Here is a 23,851-nt window from a genome sequence, read left to right as displayed (position 1 = left end):
TACTGAACTAGCAAGCATAACGATGAACGCTCCGACCTGAGATTGAATGTAGTCTAGTAGTAGGCACTTCTAGGCACCTTTCCATCAGGGTTCGGTTCCAAACCCCTTTTGAGAGATAGCTTTCAAAGCTTCTACGCTCCGGCCCTCGGCTACCATAAATTGTCGATGAGCTCTGATCTGGCCTTGTATTTTGCTCCATGAATGGATATAACTTAGAGCTGTAATAGTACCGCTGTAATAGTACTCTGTAACTTAGAGCTGTAATAGTACTCTGATAGTACTCTGTTTCTGGTAGGGTCATTTTTTTTTTGACAAAGTAAAAAGCCGCAGTTCCATTATTCTCACAAATAGTAGTTGAGTATCTGAGTATCAGAGTTTCAGAGTACTATCATCTTTAAACCTCCATCCCTAGTCCTTAATTCCATGAAATGATGCCAAGGAGGATATGTGGTCTTAGCTGGTTCAGAGGATTCCACAGCATGGATGTGGAATCATTTTCCATATCGCAGTTTAGGTTGTAATGAAATTGAAATATTTATAGTGAGCAGTTGGCTTGTTTTACACTATTTGAAACTTGTACTGAAGTTTTGTTTATAAGCTTAAAATTGAGAGGAATTACGTACCACGAGACCTTTGACGGCACAAAGACACGTTGATTATTAGATAAAATTTACGTCAGTTACATTATAATACCTGCTATAGGTAATCATATGGTACTAATCGAAGTTATGAAGATATGGTTCGAAAAGATCAATTCTGTCTACTCTAGCATTGGTTGCCCTTTGCCAAGATAGATCACGCAAAGGCAGGTGTTGATCGCTATCACATCCGGTGGGCACCGTGGCATTCTACCAAGTTTCATGCAGAAGACTATCGATTCCATCCGGTGATTACTCAAAATGTTCTATTGTTTTTCTTTGAGGCTCTCTCCGTAAGCTAGTCACTGTTTTGGTTTCATCCTCTTACGGTTGCTCAAGATTGCATGAAGCGGGATTAATACCTACTCTTCTTCCTCTTCTTAAAGACACGGAACCCCAACATTTACATTTGGTTGATGCAGTTCATGTTCTTGAGGCATTTATGGATTATAGCAACCCAAAGAAAGCTGACCGCTCGGAGACTTGGGGGTTAGGCGACACTATTGCTCGTCTCAAGATAGAAGTTTGTTATATTGAAAGTGGCTCCGATAAGCGGGGTGAAGACTCTCATAGTTTTGGTAAGGGAAAACAAGTTGTCGATGTTGAGGCCGGCAATTTGGATATGCACCTATTTATTCGATGGATTGGTTGCATACCACCGGCGGTTACTAATGAAAGCTTTGTTACGTGCTATATCACTTGGAACTTATGCCCCAGGAGCTCGGCTCGCTTATACGGTTCAATGGAAAGTTTATTGCCTCATTGCCTTTTATCATCTTCGGAAGAGCAAAAAAGATTTTGGTGGTGGGTATTATTCTCACTTGCAAAGAACTGTCATGAGTGATCTTATTCATAAAGATCCTACTTGTTTTCTGTCTTAGATCTTTGTTGATTTGCCATCTGCTTTCCGGAGGTGTAATGGGGTTGAAGCTCCTTCCTTGGCCACCGAATCAATAGGTTGTTCAGCCCCGTTCCAATGGAAACCGATGCGTAAGAAAGTATTCGGTTTCAATTGATGATGGGGAATTTTCAAAGATGGAAACTTGGAACAAATAACCGAGGCATCTCGATGGTTCTTTAGCAAATATTGAGTCTTTCCTTCTGAATGCATAAATAATGCAGCCCGTCTTCTTGAAACGATTCTTGAGAATCTTGACACATACGCCGTATATTTATTGATAAGAAAGGGATTGAAGGCATTGCAGTTGTTCACCTTGCCACTAATGCCGCTTACATTTTCGGTTAGGCAGAGTATATCCGTTGCTTTTCGGGAACTTTTAAGCCTCAACATTCGCTACTCTAAGTTTCGAACACTATGCACATTTTTGAGGGAACGCCCTCAAGGCAACAAATGAAACTTTAATTTTGGTGAGTGGGATTCATCTAGCCGAGCTTGCGGATTGGAAAGCAAATGGAGGTCATCGAATTCTTTCTGTCTTGAAGGTCTCCGTCTCTGTCCAACTTTGTGTTGAAAGGTTCTAGCGTTATATGGTATCTGAATTGGGGTCCACAGATGCTGATGTGTTGAAGGATTTTGGCATTGCTTACAAAGGAAATAATATGGCAAATATCTTTAGCCGGTGATTCCAAGGTGGAAGAGAAGATGGAAGATAGAGAAGTTGTAACAAAGAATGCTACTTTATCTGTCATTTCTGGAAATGGTGATGATGCAAACGTTGTACCAATGGTAAGATACATGAATCCAGTCTCAACACGTAACAATTCCCAATCCGAATGGAGTGCGGAGGAGGAAATCTTATCGGTATTTCGGTCGGTTCGTTCGGTGAAGTTGCAAACCGTCATGGTAGACATGGGTTGACATGGACACGAGGTGGAAGGACTGGTCGACAAATAGAGGCTTTCGGCATTGATGCAGAAAGTTCAGCGAATGTTCTTGATTATGCTTTGTCCAAGACACCAAAAATAAAAGTCCCGATGTTATTATCATGGAAAGTCTAAGTAAGGTTGCTTTTGCAATGCGCTCTTTCTCTGTGACTCTTGTTAAGGGATTTAGGTCAAACCGTCGCAGGATTGACTCTCGGTTCATTAAGTTCTCGCATCTAAGAGCCTTGCTACAGCCCTGTCTAAAATCTTTCATGATGCTCTAAGCTTCTCGGACATTCTTCATCTCAGGCTCGGTTGCTTGTTCAACCTGCTGCGCATTTGGATTGTCGATTGGGTTGTTTCCGTTCCTAGGGATCCCGATGTGTTTGTGCGTATGTTGCAGTCTCTCAGGTTTTGGATGTTGTCCTTCCCATATGGAACCATCACATGTTTCCCACTTGCAGCCTGCTTTCATTACCTCCATGGTCTCCCTTGTTACTCATATATACTCTGGCTGTGGTAGATGTAAAGCAAGGGCGACATGGTGTTACTGTGGCGCATCACAGATTGGAATTCTCTATTACAATTGGAAGATGGGGCTTTTTTTATCGAAAATTTTTATGGCTTTGATCTTGCATCCTACGAAAGGAGCTGAACTCAATTGGAGTTATTGTTGATATTAAAATGGCTACCATTTACTCGTTAGTGAACTTCGATTCTCATTCTCATTTTTTTGTCATTTGCTGCATCTATGCGTATTTGAAAAAATACGACTGGAAATTAGATAAACCGGACGCACAGGCGCTAACTGGATCCGGATTCCGGATGGAAGTGACAAGGGACAAGATGGGTGAGCCCCGAAGAATGTGTTCTTCATGATAAGGACGGTCTCTTTGGCTCCAAGTTGAATGTTTTGGAGAGACACTATGATAAGAAGTTATGGTCTTTTTCTCCTTGACTTTGCACGCGGAGGCGAGAGTCCTTACATTGATGACTACTGCAGGCTTTGGAAGACTTGGGAAAGTTCAGAATGCCGGTTGACACATGCAGAGTCTTTGTGCTTTTTGGGTATGCATTGTGCAAAGACTGGAATTCTTCAAAGACCAAAAATCTTCTTGTTGAAATGGTGAAGCTGCCTACATACACAAACTTCGGATTTAATTGGTTGTGCAACAAACAAGACATTTTCATTCCGACTATAGTTGAGATGGGTTTTACTCGAGCGAGCGAGGAAGCCTTGAGGCAGTGGAAACAAACAGTGGAGCCGCTTAATCGAAGTTATGAAGATATGGTACACAATCCAGTTGAACCATAACTTTCACCAGATCTCGAGTCACCACACGCTTGACACGTATCTCGCCAACTGAAGTTGAGGTGTTGGCAAGATCTGCAATTCCAATATATTGGTATCTAATCATCTTCTCTGTCTGAAGAAAGATAAGAATAATCCGATCATAAATTAGCTTAATTATTTACATATCGATATTATCTCCTACACATTGACTAAGTTTTCTATGATGGTTTTTAACGATATACTACTCTTGCAGAAACAGAATGACAATCTTGAAAATCCACCGTCTTCGTCTCTTCTTAGAACAGCCTGTGGTCGCTCATTCGTTGATTTTGAATTTTATATCTATTTTTGCAGGAGGAGCTGAAAAATAAGGTAGAGGAGGGGGTTTTGGCAACGGAAGGAAAGAATGACATACTTACTATGGCATTGGGAACTCCAGAGCCTAGTGGTCGAAGATTAGAGGCGGTGGACAATATCGACTCCCACTATGTACTTCAATCTTCCTAATAAAAGATCAAAGAAATATCACGAGGATTTGGAAGTGAAGTTGAAAGAGAAAGAAGCTCAAAAGCGAGAAGTTGAAAATTTTGGTGCTACATGTGCTTAAAGAACAAGGTGAGACTAATTCACCAAATGACGACATTTAACTGTTGAGCGAGTTGCTCAAGCAAGGACCAAAACTTCGTCAACTCGTTGCCATTAGAAAATGTGGAATCAATAGTGCCAAAAGTGATAATAGGCATAAGGTGATTGGCAAGTCTAAGCGGGTAAGTTTTTTTTGGCTTTAAATTTGTATTTTTGATTTTCTACATATTTCGAAAGTGTTCTCTTTAACTAAACTCATATTTAATGTATAGAGAAAAGATGGTGGTCAACAAAAAGGTGTGACTTCAGTAAAACTTAAGTCGAAAAATGTACTGAGTAAGCTCATTCTATAGTTGCCTTAACCATGTTATATTCATTGTGGTATAATAAATGCGAGGGGAATGATAACGTAGCTTTTTCATTCCTTTATTCCAAGTGCTTCACATATACTAACTTGATGTACACTTCGGTCATATAGTCAAAATAGACAACGGAAAGAGCATTGTGGATTCCGAAAAACTTAAAGCTAAAGATGGGAAGGTAAAAAAAATATTTTCTTAATTAAAAAGGTTGATTAAATGTTTGTGTCAAATTTGTTACTAGATAATGTTGTTTTTGTTTTGCTTATTTGTTATAGGAGTAAATGCAGGGAATGATACGTAGTTTTTTTTCATTCTTTTATTCCAAGTGCTTCACATATACTAACTTGATGTACACTTTGTCGTATAGTCAAAAATAGACAACGGAAAGAGCATTGTGGATTCCGAAAAACTTAAAGCTAAAGATGGGAAGGTAAAAAAAATATTTTCTTAATTAAAAAGGTTGATTAAATGTTTGTGTCAAATTTGTTACTAGATAATGCTGTCTTTGTTTTGCTTATTTGTTATAGGACCAAGATTGTAGATTGGCATTGGGATCTAAAGACAACATTGTTGCCGAAGGTCGTGTTTTAGCAAGGAAGGGGCGGAGGATACCGTTCACAACATGCCTTTGGGAGAGTCATATATGAAGGTCTCAATAAATAAAGCATTGTGTGGTGATGCCTTTCTCCCAGTTCGAAACGGCGATGAACATGTATTTGTTAAAGATGCAAGATAAAACTTCGTTTGTGGCATGGCCTAAGGAACTTGTGATACTTAAAAGTGACGAGGTAGTATAAGGATATGGATATTTGTATGGTAATTTATTTAATTTTGTTATATAAACATCAATTTTGTTCATCAACTTTTGTTAGGTAGATAAGCATATTCCACTTCAGCGGGCAAGATTCAATATAAGATCAGAAAGTTTGTGGATTGTGTCGACAAAATAGTGAAAAAAAACGCTTTTATAGAAGTTCCAATGGTTGGAACTCTTTTCCATGATGAGATGGAGGAAGTACGAAGTTTCAAAAAGATGAGTTGATGGATGTGTGTGAGAAGAGAATGTTAAATGGTATTTGCATTATCTCCTACATGAGGTATGAATAATTTGGTGAACTTATTTGTGTTAGTTATAATTTAACTTTTCATCGCGATGACTTAAATGAATGTATATATATGTTGTAGATATTTATATGCGACTTTTGGAATTGCTCGAGCAAAGTATGCATTTGGTAACCCGAGAAAGTTTTACTATTTATACAAAAGATGATGAGAAGGCTCGATATATTCAGAAGTTATGAAGAACACGGTGATCGTGTGCTTTTAATTCCTTTCAACACGGTGGTAACTGTGTTTATACATTTGTAGTACATATACATTATTTTCATATAATTAAAATTATTTTATTTTTATTTATTTTTTTCCGATTGGTTATATAATTAAAAGTATTTAATTGAATTTGTATCCACATAACTGGTCATGTAGGGGGCATTGGGTCTTAATGGTTCTTGACATACCATCAATGGAAGTGTACTGGTTGGATTCTTTAAAAGATTTTCGTGGGCCGCCGGATCCAGCTTTTAAATTATTAGTAAACACGTGAGTTTAGTATTTATTTATTGTATTTTTCATTGTATATTTGATTCTATCTTGAAAATAATGAGAATGAAACAAATGCATTTTCATTTTCAGTGCGATCAAGACATCAAATATGTCCAAAGGAAAGAGAAAGATGAATCCAAATCCAAATTGGAACTATGTGACAGTAAGCTTAGTTTCTTTGGAATACAATACAAAGTATCTTTCAATTTGTGTATGTGTTAATGCAAGTATTAATTATGTATAGTGCCCACAACAACAAGGAGGGATTGTATGCGGATATTATGTATTGCGCTTTATGCGAGATTTAGTAGAGAATCCTGGTCCACCGATAAAAAAGAAGGTGACTACAAAGTAGCATTATTTTTCATATAGTCTTAGCTAGCTTATAAATTGGTGCATTTGTAAATATGGTAGGCAATGCATTGCCTCGCATCATTTATTTTCATAATATTTATAATATATTTTTAAATTCGAGCAAGTATTGGAGTTCTCTAGCAAGAAGAGTTACACCAATGAAATAGATGAACTTCGTCTTGAATTCATCGACTTTATCCAACAATTTATCGAGTAGTTAATTTGGGTAAGTGGGTTTCCATATTTTCCCTTTGTTTATGTATATATACTTTTCTTATCGTTTTTTTTTTTCTTACTTGTATAATATACCCTTCTTGATTCACTTGTTTTTTAATTTTATATACTAGTCATAGTGGAATGACGACTTCATGATATGATGCAGGTGTCATGGATCGATTAACAGATGAATAGATGGCAGCTAGGTTTTTGGTGTTGGAAGTGCGCACAACAAGCTAAGATATTGCTAGGATAGTATTGGCGTTATGTAGTTGTTGTTTTTTTTTTTTTTTGTTTTTTTTTAATTATGATTCTTTTGGTATTGGAATGACTTCTTTTGTTGGGAGTCAAACTAGATGAAAAATACTTGGTTTGATCGATGAAATCAATAGAAGTTAATTGTTTTGAATGTTGTTTCTTTCTTCTCGAGTGGATGTTGTTTCCAGTATCATAAAGCGGAGTTAAAGTGATTTTGGTTGTGATGTTTTGATAAATGTATGTGGATGTTGTTTATGTCATAAAGCAGGTTAATGGGATTTTGGTTATGACGTATAGGATGCAGGTTGAGAAATGAATACGATCGAATACTAAAATGAGAAAATGTTTTTAAAAAAAATTATTTTCATTTGTCTCACTTTTGAAAAAAGTGACATAATATCTATTCAAAGTGACACAACTGACCACTCTTATGTGTCGCTTTCTTTTTTTCATAATGAAGTTATATGGAGTTGATTCCCAAAAGTGACACAAGAAGTAAGGGGCTTTTTGTGTCACTTTTGACGACTTTATGTCTGTTCTCGGTCCAAAAGTGACACAACAACTAGTATATTTAATGTGTCACTTTTGACGATTTATGTCTCACTCTCGGTCCAAAAAGTGACACAACTAGTATACTAAATGTGTCACTTTTGACGCATTTTATGTTCTCTCTCTGGTCCAAAAGTGACACAACTAGTATATTTAATGTGTCACTTTTGACGCATTTATGTCTCACTCACGGTCTAAAAGTGACACAACTAGTATACTTAATGTGTCACTTTTGACGCATTCTATGTCTCTGGTCCAAAAAGTGACACAACTAGTATACTTAATGTGTCACTTTTGACGTATTTATGTCTCACTCTAGTCCAAAAGTGACAACAACTAGTATATTTAATGTGTCACTTTTGACGATTTATGTCTCACTCACGGTCCAAAAAGTGACACAACTAGTATATTTAATGTGTCACTTTTAACTTAAATTATGTCTCACTCTAGTTCTAAACGGATACAACTAGTGTCACTTTTGATAAGCACTGTGACACTCTTTCTTAAAAGTGACACAAGAGGTTATTCTTAAGTGTCACTTTTATTAACAAAAAGTGACACATTTAGTAAGGCTTTTGTGTCACTTTTGGTAGAACTTTATGTGTCGGGGGCTTATAGGTCACTCCAGAATTAGTTTCAAAAGTGACACAAGTGACTTCTTGTGTCACTTAAAAAATGACACAAAAAGCCCTTCTTTTAGTAGTGAGAAGTGTCTATTGTGGTTAGTACCAACATCATTGTTGGCTCAACTGTACCTTCTTCATTGCAGCCAGGGATGAGCGGCAGTTCTAGAACGCCTGTGCTCATCACTCTAGACGTGCAAGCCTTGTCAATTGAAAGTTAGATGTTGAATAGTTATTTTTATAATATTTACTTCTTATTATATATTATTATTTTAAATCATTTTGTCTAATATTTCAGATCCAAAGTTATTATGTTTGGATTATCAACAAAGTGTAGATTTTGTAAAAACCGTTAGTATGTTGAATTCAAAGCTTGAAAAGGTAATTTGTTTGTGTGTGTGTGTGTGTGTTTTTTTTTTTTTTTTAACACATTATTTTTGTTCTCTTAGGCGTCGAAGCTTGGGGATTGTGCTACAGAAATCTTAGAAGCTAAAGAAAATTATAAGATTAAAGCCAGTGAATATGTGAGATTGAGAAATATTTGGAAGGAGAGAGAGCTCATCTTTTAGGAGAATGAATAATTGAGAGGAGTACTTATGAGAAATGAAGTAGTTTTGCATGACTATGAGATGAAAATGAATATCATGAAAGCTGAATTGTCGAAACAGAATCAAGAAATTGTTGTTCTCATGGAGCAGAAGGTTTTGAGTGATAAAGTTGAGATTTTAAAATGTGAGAAATTTGAATTGGCTAAAAGAGTATGCGAGGCTGAGGGGATTAGAGGAGACTACAAGGTATTATTGGAAGAGAATGCATTTTTGAAGAAGGAGTTAGATGAATATCATGAGAGGGTGGAAAATTTTAGGGTTGGGTGTAAAAAGAAGGATGATATGATTGAGAAGCATGCAGTTGAAACTAAGAAATTTGGGGCGTTGTTGCGTGAAGCATCGGCAAGTGTTGGACTTTGGAAATCGAGAGATTCTGAGAAACAGGAAAAATTGCAGCAGCTGTCAGATTATTATACTATGTGTTATAAGAAGTTGGAAGATATATCACCGTCGGATCTAAAAGGTGTTCCAGTTCCAGTGGAGGATAGTATTATGCCGCAACTTCTTGAGTGAAGTATTTGTTTTTTATTGTTAGGATGATGTGAGGTTAGGTTATGGTTTTTTCTTTCTCGATTATGGTTTTTTTTTTCATTGTATTCATGATATTTGGATTTTATATATTTTTTATTAGATTGGTAATCAGAATAGGTCGGTCAAAATATATAAGAGTTGGGTAATCTGGCCTTGAGGTATGTCGGAAAAATAGATATAACTATTATGGATAACGTAATTGGGGTGTCGCCGCCCCCATAATATAATGATAACGTAATGAAATTTGGGGTGTCGCCGCTCCCAAAGTGTAATGATAACATAATGAAATTTGGGGTGTCGCCACCCCCATAGTTAAAATATCATAATGAAATTTATGGTGTCGTCGCCCCCATAGTATAATGATAACATAATGAAATTTGGGGAGTCGTTTCCCCATAGTGTAATGATAATATAATGAAATTTGGGGTGTCGCCGCCCCCATAGTTTAATGATAACATAATGAAATTTGGGGTGTTGTCACCCCCATAGTTTAATGAGAACAAAATTAAATTTGGGGTGTCGTTGCCCCCACAGTGTAAGTGTAATGATAACGTAATGAAATTTGTTGCGTCGTCATCCCCACAGTATAATGATAACGTAATGAAATTTGGGGTGTTGACGCCCCCAAAGTGTAATGATAACGTAATGAAATTTGGGGTGTCGCTGCCCCCATAGTGTAATGATAACGTAATGAAATTTGGGGTATTTGATTCCTAGTTAAAACGAAAGATGGATCGAATTTTATTGAATTATGAAATGATTACAATGAATGAAGAACAAAACATTCAACGATAAAACTTTTTCAAATGAAAAGCAGTCCATGGCTTGGCAACTTTTTCTCCAGAGATTCTACGAATGAAATAAGACCCTTTAGATGCTGGCCTATCAGTGATGAACGGTCCTTCCCAATTCTCTGACAGCTTCCCAGATTCAATGAGCTTCTGTTTTCGGCTAAGTACCCAATCTTCTGGTTCAAAACTCTTGAGGCGAAGCTTTCTATCATATTTGTGTTTCATGTCTGCCTGATATTTTATTAGACATTGTAAAGCTTCTTCTTGAGTTTTATCGATTGAGTATGCCAACAAAGTTAGAGCAGCATCATTGTTTCCAGTTTGTACCACTTCTGTCCTTGTAGTTGGTGCAATTAATTCTGTCTGGAGGACAACATCCATGCCATAAGTTAGGTTGAAAGGGGAAAGATTGGTAGAATGCTTTGGAGTAGTGCGATAAGCCTAAAGCACTGCTGGCAACTCTTTAACCCAATTTCCTTTTGCTTCATTAAGCTTCTTCTTCAAAGTCGAGAGAATCGTCTTATTGGTTACTTCTGCTTGTCCATTTGCTTGTGGATAATATGGAGCGGAAAAATTATGCTGAATTTTTAGTGAGGCGCAAAATTTGTGAATTTCTTCCGCATCAAATTGTTTACCGTTGTCAGAGACGATGTTAAATAGAATTCCAAATCGAAAAACGATGTCTTTCCATAAGAAATGTCGTACATCTGTTCCTGAGATGTTGACAAGCGGTTGAGCTTCTACCCATTTAGTAAAATAATCAGTCGCAACCAATAAGAATCGTACGCTTCCAGGAGCCTTTGGTAGGGGTCCCACAATATCCAATCCCCATTTTGCAAAAGGCCAAGGGCTTAGAATTGGGTGGAGTTCCATTGTTGGAATTTTGCCCATATTTGCATGTGTTTGACATGGTATGCATTTTTGGGCAAATTCCGCTGAGTGTCTTTGCATGCTAGGCCACCAGTATCCTTGAGTCATGGCTTTATGTGTAAGACTATGTCCCCTAGAATGGTTTCCACAAAGTCCATAGTGTATTTCTTAGAGAACTAGATGACCATGATCTTTGGAAAGACATCTGAGAAGAGGATTGAAATTGTTTGTTTTCCTATAAAGTAGGAGCTTGCCTTTAGAATTTGGAAATATGACAAATTTCCAGGCATCTCTCTTAATTTTGTAGGAAAGTGACGAATCTTCAGGTAAAGTTCCATGTTGTAGAAATTCTAAACAAGTAGGTCTCCAATCATCTGGTGAAGAATCACCGTCGATAGATTGGAGATCCAAATGTGGTACTTCTGGAGAATTATTTGCTTCATGGGACTCATCTTCCATATCGACATTGCTTTGGTCGGCATCCTATGTGAATGGAGATTCACTTTCAAAACGATGATCAGCCAAATCTTGATGGTCGGCTAAATCTTCTTGAGCTGCTTCCTCTGAGTGAGATGCTGAACTTGTGTCGGCCGATTAAGCTAGCTCTTCTCTCTTTCTTTTCCTTGTTGTTACGACATATACTTGCTTGAATTCGAAATTCCAAGATGTCGTCTGGAAATAGCATAGATGAGCAATATATAAGTTTTGAACATGTTCTTCTATAACAGTTATGCTTGGAAAAGGTTGGAAATCAATATAGATTTTTCTTTCATTGTTAACATCAACTGCGGCAAAGAGATAGGCTAAGGCATCGGCATGACAATTATCATTGCGAGAGCGTTAGTGAACTACAATGGATAGCTCATGCATTTTTTGGACATATGTAGCCATCCTATCATTTCGAGCAACAAAAGATCCGCCAAATTGATTCGCAACAAACTTTGAGTCAGTGAATAACTCGATCTTTGTTGCCCCCAGGTCAAGTGTTGTTCGCATTGCATAAAGAACCGCTTCATATTCAGCTTCATTGTTTGATGCGCAAAATCTGAGGCAAACAGATTTTTCAATTTTCTCGCCATCAGGTCAGATCAAAACACAACCAAGACTTGAACCTGATTTGTTCTTAGAACTGTCTGTGTGTAGAATCCATAAAGAAGGATGGATCAGCCGATCCTTGTTGTGGATTAGGAGGAGCTTCCTCAAACTACTCTTCCATGATCGGTATGTCATCGACAGGAAAATCGGCCATAAGTAATGCCATTGCGTGGCCTTTCTCAGATGATCGGGCTTTGTAGATAATTTCATAGGCACTCAAATATGTTTCCCATTCTGCTAATCGGCTCGAATCAGCATTTTGAAGAACTTTTCTCAAGGGGTATTCAGTGTAGACATTGATGATACGCCCTTGGAAATAAGGCTTCAACCTTCGTGCACTATGGACAAGTGAGAGAGCTATTTTCTCAATCTGTGAATACCTTGCTTCTGGAGCTGTAAGGGTCTTACTTATGAAGAAAATTGGTTGTTCATTTTCATCATCAGTGAATAAGACGACACACACAACTATTTCTGATGCTGCCAAATATATGCCAATTGTTTGTCTAGTGGTCGGACTAGCAAGAATTGGCAGCTGTACTAGGTATTCTTTCATTTTCTGAAAAGCTACGTCACACTCATTTGTCCATTGTGGGGATCCCTTAATGGCTTGAAAAAAGGGGTGGAGCCGATCTGAATATTTTGAGATAAATCTACCCAAAGCGGCTATCCTACCCGTAAGTTGCTAGATCTGCTTCTTTGTTTTTGGCGAGGGCATTTCGGTAATTGCATGGATTTGATCAGGATTAGATTCAATGCCTCATTTGGTCATAAGATATCCAAGAAATTTACCCGATGCTAACCCAAATGCATCTTTTGTTAGATTTAGACGCATTCGAATATGCACAAGCAGATCAAAGAATTTTTGCAAGTGATGAAGGTGAGAAGACTCTTCATGTGACTTGATGACCATATTGTCAATATAAGCTTCCATAAACTTGCCTAAGAAGTCTGAAAATGATGTATTTATGAATTTCTGATATGTTGCCGGTGCATTTTTTAGACCGAAAGGCATTACCTTACTGAGCTTTTCATCCTTTTGTTGTTTAATACTGAATAGAGAATCAATATTTTTCGGATCTTTCCAATTGTGATGAAAATGCTCGGCAAACTTATATGCAAGATCAATAAAATTGTGGATGGATCTTTCTGGAAGCATGTTAAACCATCTCATCGACTCAATTCCAATGAGTGTGGATGGGAATAATTTGCAAAGAAGAGCATCATCGAAAGTCCATAAGATCATCTTGTTTCTATAATTAACAAGATGCATCAAAGGATCTCCATCAATCTCATCATACTTTTCGAATTCTGGCTGCTTGAAGTCCTTGTGATGAACGGTTGTTTGGATTCGGAGAGAGAAGGGAGAATCGATACCACTCTCTATAGCGAGATTTCGTATTTTGTTTTCTCATGACTCCTTATCATTAACAGCCTTCAGTATCATTTCATGGAGACGTCGTTTAGAAAATGGAACATTCTCTTGACGATGGTCACGACCGAACTATTGACGTTTTGGCCAAGATTTCTTCGGAAGAGGTGGAGTGAGTTCTCGTCGACCCATCCATGCAGGTGAAGGTGACCGAGCCAGTAGTGAATTTTGGTTCCTTCTTCTCCTATGGTGAACATCGGGAGAATATGGACGGAGTGCTAAACTGTCACAGCCATTTTCTTGACCTGATGTAAGTGAGTCTCCATCTCCATGGCTACCATTGTCAACATACTTTGGCCGACAATGAGCTCTTGGATTAGGGCTATAACTTGAGTGACTAGGTTGTGAACTGGAACTGCTTGGTGAATAGTGCTGCTGTCGAGATCGGCGCATACTGCTGTTGGGATGAGGACTTGCAGTGGCTTGCCTACCCCTTCTAGAGCTTGGGGTAGAAACTTCATTGGTTTTTCATTGGTTAGGTAGTCTACCTTGCTGACCTATATGGATATTTTGCCAATCTCCCTTAGTACGGTTCGAATCGGCTAAACCGGTTTTCGTCATGAGATCTTTTGTGAGTTGGTGATCCCTTACAGGGTGGTCGGCATCAAGGTCGGCAGAGGAGTTTGTGGATTCGCTTACGATTACACTGGAAAGTGTAGGCTTTCGGCGTTGCACATTCTGTTTGTGCAAAACCTTTCGTAAGCGACTCGCACGGTTTCTCTTGGTGCAGGAGTTTGTACTCCGAGTCTTTGACAGAGATGCTTCAATGTTCAAACGATCCCAAACACTTTTTGCCGTGGACCCTGAATCATCTTCAAGAAGTTGACGCAGTTGTTTCTTCATATTGTTATTCTTCATCTCCAATTGTCAGAGACGACGGTCTACCTGTGTTGATGGATCAGATACATGAATACCCACTCTCTCAGTCGCAGATGGCCGAGGACCATCGGACTTGGAAAGCGAATTCCCAGCAGAAGGTGAATGCTGAACTTGCGCGGTAAAAGGGATACTTTCACCGTTGTTTGTTTTTCGAGAAGCCATTGACGTAACTTTTGTTTTGTGGTCGTGGGTAGGAGCACAGACGGCGCCAAATATGTTTCAGCAAGATTTGTCAAAACACACCAGTTGAGGGTCAGAAGTAATGTTTTTTTTGAGATGGTGAAGGAGATGGTTGTTGGGGAAAGATGAGACTGGACTTCAGTGTGAAGTTGCCTACGTACCCAAATGTATTGCTTGGGATCAAGTCTTGATGCGTAGTTTTGGAAAAATGATGAAGGTTGGATTTTATAGGTAGGATTGGTGATAGTTACTTCCTCGTTCTCCAATATTCCAATTGTGGGATGAAGTTGGAGAACTGGTGAGAGAACTGTCCAATTGTGGGATGAAGTTGGAGAACTTGTGGGAGAACTGTCCAATCGTGGAATGAAGTTGGAGAACTGTCTAATCGAGGGATGAAGTTGGAGAATTGGCGGGAGAATTGTCTAATCGTGGGATGAAGTTGGAGAAATGGCGGGAGAAGTGTCTAATCATGGGATAAAGTTGGAGAACTAGCGGGAGAACTGTCTAATCGTGGGATGAAGTTGGAGAACTGGCAGGAGAACTATCACACGATATAAAGTTGATGGAAGTGAATCTTGAATGTGGACAAAGTTGTGTACGAAGTTGTGGAAGTTGTTTGACTCGCAAAACATGTACGTAATTTATTTTACGTGTAGGTATGTAGGCTTTAAGCATAGGCTCTGAGCATGGGCTTTTTTGTAGATAGGCTCTGAGCGTTGGCTTTTTTGTAGCATGGACTTTGAGCATGGGCTTTATATTGAATTGGGCTTTTATTGGGCCACATTTGTGGGGGCCGGAACAGTATTATTTCCTTTTCCATGATGATATTAGTCTAGAAATCTCAAGTAGTAATATAATTAAGCGTAATTCTTAGAAACTTAGGTTAATAAGCAGGTAATAGTCATTGCAACTTTTCATTAACATCTTGCATGAGCATGTATGAGTGTACTTGGCAGTATTTTTCTGAGACCTAGGTTAGACTACTTAATTTTATATATACTGTGAGATTCTAGCCTAAAAACCTCATAAAAGTGAGTATCTGAGTGATGACACAAATGAGACATATAATCTGAGTAGAGGAATCACACATCCACTTGCTTGATCACCATACCATATCCTAAGTAAGAATTTAGGCCCTCTTTGGATCAATATAGCTAAAAATTCATACCTATAAGTAATTATGCGCTAGTCACCCCTCTGAGTCTTTCATTTAGCCTTTTCGCAAACACAAATCCTTTACCCATCTTTTAAAACCAATAAAAATAAAAATAAGCCTACCCATTTTGAATGAGTCTGAGAATAGGATGAGTAAAGAGAATAAAGAGAAAGACTTGTGGAAAACCAAAATTAGTTAGTTGCTTCAGAAAAGAAAAATGAAAGAAGTTTCTATCCAAAGAATAGAAAAGAAAAGAAAAGAAAAAAAAAATAGAAATAAAACAAAAACTCCAAAAATAGAATAAAATGAGTCAAAAAGCCAAAATAAAAAGGCTAAGAATGGAAACTAAGTGTAGAAGCAAAGTAAGAACAAGGTTTTTTCTAGTTACATGTAATTGAAGACCTTATTATCTCAGACTTGTTTATTTGAATACCCATTCTGTTTCTTCTTAAACCATCACCTCATCCCCGTATCACCGAATAAAGACCTCTAGCTCAATTAGGATTAATTTGGTATGATAGTAAATGGTAGATGTGATTAATCGACCTCAGCTCCTTTGGAGGTCATTGAGGTGAGGAAATATGTACCCACTGCACACTGAAGTGAGCTAACTTGAGTGGAAAAATTAGAGTATTTTGTCTTGACAAATTATGAGAACCTACTTAAGGACGCTATTCAAAAAAATTCAGAAATGGACCTGCCATTGCATTTCATAACATAGTTCATAGTATGCTGATAAAGACAAATTTTATGTAAACTAACTATCTATGCTTAAACACAAATAATCAATCAACTAAACAAGTACTTAGATCAATATTCCTACTCTCAAATAATAATGAAGTAATATAAAGAGTACAGAATCGTTCCACTCTTAATCTATCAAGACTAAATAGAATCCAATTAATCAAACACAAAGAAACAATGATGAGAGCAATAATTATGGATGTGAATTTAATACTACGAGATAATACTATCAATTGATCTTATACTAACATTAACTAAAGTAATTAAATATAGATGAATCAAATATAGAGAAAGCTAGAGAGAGATTGAAATCCACTTTTAATTTCTTAACATGCTAGCATAGGTTTGTGTAGAAAACCCTAGTCTAGATATTCTCACACAAGGTTAAAAATATAAAGACTAGACCTTTAATGATCCCTAATTACTTTATACTATCTCTAGTCATAAACTAATTAGCATGAGAGAAAGTTTGTTCCCATTCTCATGGCAAACTCACTATTATCTAGTTTAGGTTAAACTCTTATTATCTCTAAGTTAAGAAAAACCTAAACTTAAAATCCTAAACAACAAATCTATACTAACAAATCAAGTCCTCTCAAAGCTTCATTCAAACTCCCTCTAATTGAAGTTTAGCTTTGATTCATGGGACTATCATGAACAAAAAAATGAAAATAAGACATAATAGAAAGAGAATCAATTGAATTGAATAATAATAATAAATTGAATGTATTTTAATGGAGATTTTATGGAGGCTACAATTATAAACTCTAATTACTTAAACTATACTAAACTAAAAAAAGACAGAGAGAGAGTTAAATTATTTTAACTAATGGGAGGAGAGAGAGAGATTAGTGTTTTTATTCTCTTATATAATAATACAAAATCGTGCATGGGTTTTTAGGTTAGGTTATGGACCCATAAATCAAGTGCATAACCCAATTGGTTGAATCCAAGACTTCTAATTCTGGTTGTGTTACTGTAGCATGCGTTTTCACCAACTTATACTGCTCTGATTGAGTCAAAATCAGGACCATTGGAAAGCGCATTCTGAGCCGGTCATTTTGATATAAAATGGACCCAAATACAAGGCCCAAGTCTAAAGATATGGCCTTTTGAAGTTCTGTTGACTTTTCTTCAGCTCTCTAATCCGGTTTGACTTCCACTTAACAATGTTGACTTGGGCTTTTTAAGGGCTTTTTCTCCATTAAACTTGGTCTTTCTGCATGGAACTTCTCTAGCAATCACTTTAGCTCTTTTTAGCGCCTAATTAGTAACGAATTGACATTTATTCAACTCCGAAGCTTGAAATACTCAAAAACACGTAATTAGTGATAAACCTATATTATTAATAACATAATTAGCTAAATAGAAATACTATTAAAGGGTTTAAACTACAATTTTGGGCTCTTATCAAACCACCCCCAAATAGCATTTGGCTTGTCTGCAAACAAACATGTGAAATTAAAATAAGTAGCCAAAAATATATTTTTAACTAGTCTCGTTTTGCTGAGTGTGACTGCATTGACCATATGCAATAAGAACTTAAACCACTAGGAATTCCCGAGTGGACGAGTTATATCCTCGTGAAAGTTTTCTAAAGAAGGTACTCACAAACTTCATTTATACTAAAATGACTAAGAAATAAAAGTAATTGTTCCCTAATTTTATCTCAGAATCTATACATCTCACTAGTATTTAAACAATGATGATCATTCTAAAACTTAAACTAATACATGCATAATAGTCAAATCATCTTAAGATAAACAACTATACAATGAACTATTATATGTAATGCAATGGCCGGTCCGTTTATGAAACTTTTAGGTAGCGTACCTAAGTAGGTTATCACAAGGAATGTGTCAAAACACATAACACTCTAATTTTTCCACTCAAATTTGCTAACTCCAGTGTGCAATGGGCACACGTTTCCTCACAATGTTAATGACAATCTAAGGAAGCCAAGGTCGATCAAACACATCTACCATTTACTATCACACCAACCTATTCCTAATTGAGTTAGATGTTTTTATTAGGTGATACGGGGCGTAGGTGTTGGTTAAAGAAGGAAGAAAATGGATATTCAAAAAGACAAGTCTGAGAAAATAAGGTCTTCATATTATGTAACTAGAGAAAATCTTGTTCTTTTGCTTCTACACTTTGTTTCCATTATTTGCCTTTTTATTTTGGTTTTTTTACTACTTTTATTCTATTTTTGGAGTTTTTTATTTTATTTCTATTTTAATTTTCTTTTCTTTTCTTTGGATGAAAACTTTTTTTCATTTTCTTTTCTAAAGCAACTAATTAATATTTGTTTACACAGGTTTTTCTCTTCTCTTTTCTTCACTCATCTTATTTCTTAGACTTATCCAGATAGGTAGGATGATTTTATTTTTTATTTTGTTTTATTGGGTAAAGGATTTGTGGTTTGTGAAAAGGCTAATGAAAGGCTCAGTGGGGCGACTAGCGAATAATAAATTTTATATAGGTGTGAATTTCTAACTATATCGATCCAAAGAGGGCCTAAATTCTCGCTTAGGATATGGTGTGGTTATTAAGCAAATAGATGTGTGATTTCTCTACTAGGAATTTACTTCTCTCTTATGTAATCACTCAGATATTTCACTTTTATGAGGGTTTTAGGCTAAATGCTCACAGGATATGTATTAAGTACTCTAACCTAGGTCTCAGAAAAATACTGCCAAGTACAATCAAATATGCTCATGCAAGATGTTCATGAAAAGATGCAATGACTATTACCTACATATTAATCTAAGTTTCAAAAATTAAATCCTAATTCAAGTACTACGTGAGATTTCTAGACTAATATCATCATGGAGAAGGGAATAATACCATTATCACTAAGTGCCTAGTATAATCAATATTTATGAATTTTAATACTTTATAAAGAAAAGTGCATAATTTACATCCTAAAAGTGCCTAATTTTTGCAAATGTTTTTATCCCACCCCTAAACAATCGAAAGCTTTGTCCTCAAAGTGTAAAGAGATAAGGAAAGAATTTACCATAAAAACATGGCAAAAATTTGTAGTACCTGTAATAGAAATATTATAAAGATGATATGATAACATGAAGCACAATTAAACTGTTACATACTAACTAACACAAATTCTACTGGAGTAAACATGACAGGCAAAGGGTGGCAAAAATATTTGAAATGAAATACCAAAATACGCCACCCCAAACAAAATTTGAAACTCTTTTTAAGTTTGAAAAATTTTGTGGCCTATACTCCAGAAAGGTGATATGTTACAAAAAATTATATAGGTCTTTTTAAGTCAGATTCCCTAGACTTCATGTGATATATATGTATTAGCATGCAGTTTACCATATATCAATAATCTAAATAATTATGGATCTTTCCATAAATAGATAACACGGAATGCACTATCAAACAGAATCACGCACCAAGATTTCCTATGATGTGGCTTAGTGGAATGAGAGTGAATTCTGATGAATCTAGAACCTAATCGAGCATATAGTTTCTTTTTTTTTCTCCTACGAAAGGGTGGTCAAGTGAATGAGCGTGAGAAAATGGATGGTTTTGGAAAATATATGGGATGTGGATAAGTTTTAGAATGATGGAATGGAAAAAATGGTTGGATTCTATGAGGGATTAGATCAGGTGAATGGTGGTCGGGTGGTGCTCTAGGTAGTGTTTCAGAGGGTGGATCATCACAGTCTCTTAGAAACTCATAGAATTCGTCATCTAGCTTGGTCGCATCCACATAATTATGGTATTCATCTCCATCTTTGAGGAATTCATCTATCTTGTCTATTTTAAGATTGACTCCATCTCTCATAGGGTCGGAAGGCAGGGTGGAAAATTCTTTCTTTATTTCAGTTATGTTCAAGGAGTTAAAATTGTTATCTTTGTTTTTTCCCATAAGAGGGGTATCTACTAGGGTGGGGACAAGATCGTTGGAAGCATTAATGTGATATACAAAACTCTTAATGGACTTCACTTCTCCTTTTACAGGTAAACCTAGTTGTCCCTGCTTTTGTCTAAATATGTTAACTTCCATAGAAAGATTTCCAAAAGAAAGAGTCATTGAGCCATCCCGACAATTGATTTGGGCATTGACGGTTGCCAAGAAAGGACGCCCTAAGATGATGGGAATGGAATCATGAGCAACTTTCGTGGTCGAGAATACTTGAGAAATTAATTTTGGATAGTAAAAATTCTGAACTTTAACGAGAATATTTTCAACTACGCCCTTGGGGTACTTAATAGAACGATCGGCTAACTGCAAAGTCATTTTGGTTGGTTAAAGTTTTGTTAGACCTAGTTATTTATATAAATAAAAAGGGAGTAAGTTAACACTCGCCCCCAGGTCTAATAGAGCAGTTGTTATGAAGTAATCCCCTAAGGTGCATTTCTGATAGGGGACTGACTAGGGTCCTTGTACTTAATAATTTCGTTATGTTCAGATAAAGAGGGATATTGTTCAGTTAAGAAGGCTTTATTGGGTATGTTGGTTTTCCTCTTCTTGGTGCACAACTCTTTTAGAAACTTAGCTTGTCCAAGTAGACTTTTTATAGCATCTAGAAAAGGTAGATTGATAGTTAGATTTTTAAACACTTCCCTAATCTCATCAAAATTCTCATCCTTTTTAGACACAACTAGTCTTAGGAGATACGGTGGTTTATCTCTATATTTAGCATAAGGGTCAAAAATATTATTAGTCTTTGCTTTATCTTTAGCCGTTTTCCATCTAGGTGTCCATATTGGAACCTCTACAGGTGTAGGATCTTCAATTTCTATGGTGGTATTCGGTAAGTTTGTGCCTTTTGGTTGTGGTTGGACTGAAACTTCTACAGTTGTAGGGTCTTCAGTTTCTATGGCAGTATTCGGTATGGTTTCATTTTCAACTTTTGTTTGCGGGCGATCTATAAGAATAGTCACTTTGTTATCAACTACTCTACCTGAACGAAAGGTAGTGATTGTCTATAGGTCCCCTGGGGTTATATTACCATTACACTGATTATTGTTTATTTCGAAAGTGGTGTTTGTTGACTTAGGATTAGGCACTGCTTGACCTGGAAGCACACCTGTTTGGTTATTATTTTGGTTAGGAGACATGTCAACAACATTTTGGCACAAAGACTGCATCATTTGCATTGTTTGTTGCATCATTTTAGAGTTTTGATCATGCTGATCTTTTATTAAGTTGGAGTTTTGTTGCATAATTTGATTTTGTTTTTCCAACAAGGTCACTACTACTTTGTCTGTAGATGGTTGAATTGGAATTAAGGCTTGTTTAGCTTTCATGTCTTGATATTGACAGTTTTGGGTCATGGGCACTAAACCTCTATGCTGGTCACCTAAGTTTCCTTGTCCTTGATGTTGAGTTAACTGGTTGAAGTGTGATGGTTATGGTGGTGGTTGTGCATAGACAAGCTGACAATATAAGTCAGAATTAATGCTCAAGACTAAAATAGACATTACAATGAGTAGAGTTAATGTTCATGACTGGAGTGGGTTGTTGTTGAACAGAGAGGACATCTACCTTTTTAGTGAGGGCATCGATAAGAGTTTTAAGCTCGGGATCATGTTTAACCTCAAAATAAGAAAGAGTGGAGCGGGAAGAGTCGTTACCTCCCCAATTGTTGTTCCTCTTAGATTGATCTTATGAGAATTTATAAGTCTCTAAGGCTCCTTTACTAAGAAAACTACCCTAGTCATGATATCTAGAACCTCCTTATGACGATGTAAATGCCCTTTGAAAAAGGCACGAACAAACGTGTCTTTCGCAAGATTATGATGCGGGCATTCAATGAGAAGATCAGTGAAATGATTCCAGGCCTCTGAAAAGGATTCATGAGGATTCTGGTGGAAGAAATGAATCTTTTGAAGCATTTCATCTGTCTTCAGTGGTGGGTAAAACTATTCCATGAACAATTGAACTAGATTAGCCCATGAGTCTACAGAGTTTGGCATTTGGGCAGTTAACCAAGACGCTGCCTTGTCTGCTAGGGTGAATGGAAACACCTTAAGATTAACTTGATCCGGACTTACGCTAGGATGGTGGAATGTAGTGAGAACTTGTTCTATCCTATGCATATGTTTATAAGGCTTCTCGTGGTCTAAACCATGGAAAAATGGTAACAAGTTAAATATATTCGGGTGAATTTGAAAATCCCTTACTAGGTCTGCAAGAATGATGCATGACTTAGGGCCATCGTTTAGTGCTTTATAAAAATTAGAGAGAGGAATCTCTGGTTCTTTAGCCATTGATGCATGTGTAGTGTGTGAAATTCTAGATAAGCGTGTGGTATTACATTTACAAAAAATAAGCCTGATTATACTAGAATTAAAACTCCTCTAATAGAAGAAATGAGGAGTGGAAGAAGGAGTACCTGAATGCCTCTTTGCTACGCATGTGAATAGCGTCTTGTATACGCAATCCCAGTGTATATAAATAGTTGGAAACACTGAATATATATATATATATATATATAAATATGAACAAAATGAGAGCCAGTGACTAACCTGTGAAAATCGGGCTTCCTTCAGAAGGGGCGGGGGATCGCTCAAGTATAGGGTAAACAAGAGCGCGGGCGCGCTCAAGGTACTGTTTGCAAAAAAATTTCCAATAACATGAGGGCGGGCATGCTCAAATGATAAGGTTAAGAGGGTGCATACGCGCTCCAAAAAATTTGAAATTTTTGTAGTAGTTTTCTAAGATGTCCAGTAAGTCGCCTGTAAAATTTTAAATTAATCGGAGTTATGAAAGTCCTTCTACTACCCTGCAAAGTTTGTGAAACAGTTTTCGAAAACAACACAAACAACCGAATGGTTAACCAATCAAAACAGAGCCAAAAATTGCCAAACTTTTACTGGAGACTATTAACATATCATGCGGGTTCTTGTAAAAATTTCAGAGCAATTGGAGTACTACAAACCCTCCTTATCGGCTGTTGTTCCATAAATTAAGTGATGCAAAACTTTACCACCAGATTCTTCACTGTGATCCCACAATCTTAAAGGAGCACGGGTGCGCTTTGTGCAAGGCAAAAGGGCGGGCGGGTGCACTCTTAGAGTGAAATAGTGAATTTCAAGCTTGAACAGTAACGAAAATATGAGAAACAAGAATGAAAAATTAAAAGGATGGGTGGGTAGAGAATGGGGGATTGCCCCTTGGATTCAAGCAATTGAATTCTTGTCTTGAATGAGTTAAACATGGCAGCGGCGCCATTTGATAAAGACAAATTTCATATAAACTAATTATCTATGCCTAAACAC

General features: G+C 36.9%; 3 long non-coding RNA genes across 3 annotated transcripts; all 3 read left to right on the top strand.

Moving 5' to 3' along the window:
• Window positions 1-4,821: 4,821 nt before the first annotated feature.
• On the top strand, window positions 4,822-5,306 carry LOC147514992 (uncharacterized). The gene is made up of 3 exons (XR_015213337.1): window positions 4,822-4,881; window positions 5,071-5,133; window positions 5,231-5,306. It is a non-coding gene; the product is annotated as an uncharacterized LOC147514992 (long non-coding RNA).
• An 881-nt stretch (window positions 5,307-6,187) lies between these two features.
• On the top strand, window positions 6,188-6,647 carry LOC147514991 (uncharacterized). The gene is made up of 3 exons (XR_015213336.1): window positions 6,188-6,302; window positions 6,396-6,468; window positions 6,550-6,647. It is a non-coding gene; the product is annotated as an uncharacterized LOC147514991 (long non-coding RNA).
• Window positions 6,648-6,778: 131 nt separating this feature from the next.
• On the top strand, window positions 6,779-7,284 carry LOC147514990 (uncharacterized). The gene is made up of 2 exons (XR_015213335.1): window positions 6,779-6,885; window positions 7,042-7,284. It is a non-coding gene; the product is annotated as an uncharacterized LOC147514990 (long non-coding RNA).
• The last annotated feature ends 16,567 nt before the right edge of the window (window positions 7,285-23,851 follow it).

This window comes from Coptis chinensis, chromosome 2 (genome assembly GCF_015680905.1).
Source record: "Coptis chinensis isolate HL-2020 chromosome 2, ASM1568090v1, whole genome shotgun sequence".
NCBI classification, from domain to species: domain Eukaryota; kingdom Viridiplantae; phylum Streptophyta; class Magnoliopsida; order Ranunculales; family Ranunculaceae; genus Coptis; species Coptis chinensis.
The sequence above is the reverse complement of the archived record's forward strand: the minus strand, read 5'-3'. Positions and strand labels throughout refer to the sequence as shown.